The sequence below is a fragment of the Artibeus jamaicensis genome, unplaced genomic scaffold (genome assembly GCF_021234435.1).
Source record: "Artibeus jamaicensis isolate MK-2021 breed Jamaican fruit bat unplaced genomic scaffold, CSHL_Jam_final scaffold_1964, whole genome shotgun sequence".
Classification (NCBI taxonomy): Eukaryota; Metazoa; Chordata; class Mammalia; order Chiroptera; family Phyllostomidae; genus Artibeus; species Artibeus jamaicensis.
In genome coordinates, this window is record NW_026522030.1 from 36,168,134 (window position 1) to 36,168,695 (window position 562).

A 562-nucleotide genomic window follows, 5' to 3' on the forward strand; every position below is an offset into this window, starting at 1 on the left:
GAAAAGATGCTCAACATCACTAGCCATCAGAGAGATGCAAATTAAAACCACAATGAGATATCACCTCCCACCTGTCAGGATGGCCATCATTAGTGAATCAAGAAACAAGTGCTAGTGAAGATTCGGGTAAAAGGGAACCCTAGTTTACTGTTGGTGGGAATGCAGACTTGTGCAGCCACTGTGGATAACAGTATGGAATTTCTTTAAAAAACTAAAAATGACCCTCTGGTTCCCTTTCCCATCGGATCTGTACGCCAGTCTTGGTGGTTGTAAGAGGAGGGAAAGTAACACTGAAGCTGGCCTCACAGCTCTGTAGCGTGTGGGCTAGTTTCAAACAAGGTTAAGAAAAACCCTAAAAATGTAGGAAGGTTTTTAATTAAAGGTCAGTTTCTTTAAGGTTCATAGGATTATTCAGATTTTCTATTTTTTTCTTATGTTAGTTTTGGGAAGTTGTGTTTTTTCCAGGAATTTGTCCAGTGCATCTAAAATTTAAAATTAATAAGTAGTATAACTTATAACATCATCTTATTTTAGAAAATCTCTTAAATATGTGGTGTCCCCT

At 37.5% G+C, this 562-nt stretch overlaps 1 non-coding gene across 1 annotated transcript; it reads left to right on the plus strand.

Moving 5' to 3' along the window:
* The first annotated feature begins 220 nt into the window (after positions 1 to 220).
* Positions 221 to 340, plus strand: LOC119057798 (small nucleolar RNA SNORA61). Its single transcript, XR_005084146.2, has one exon. It is a non-coding gene; the product is annotated as a small nucleolar RNA SNORA61 (small nucleolar RNA).
* Positions 341 to 562: the final 222 nt, after the last annotated feature.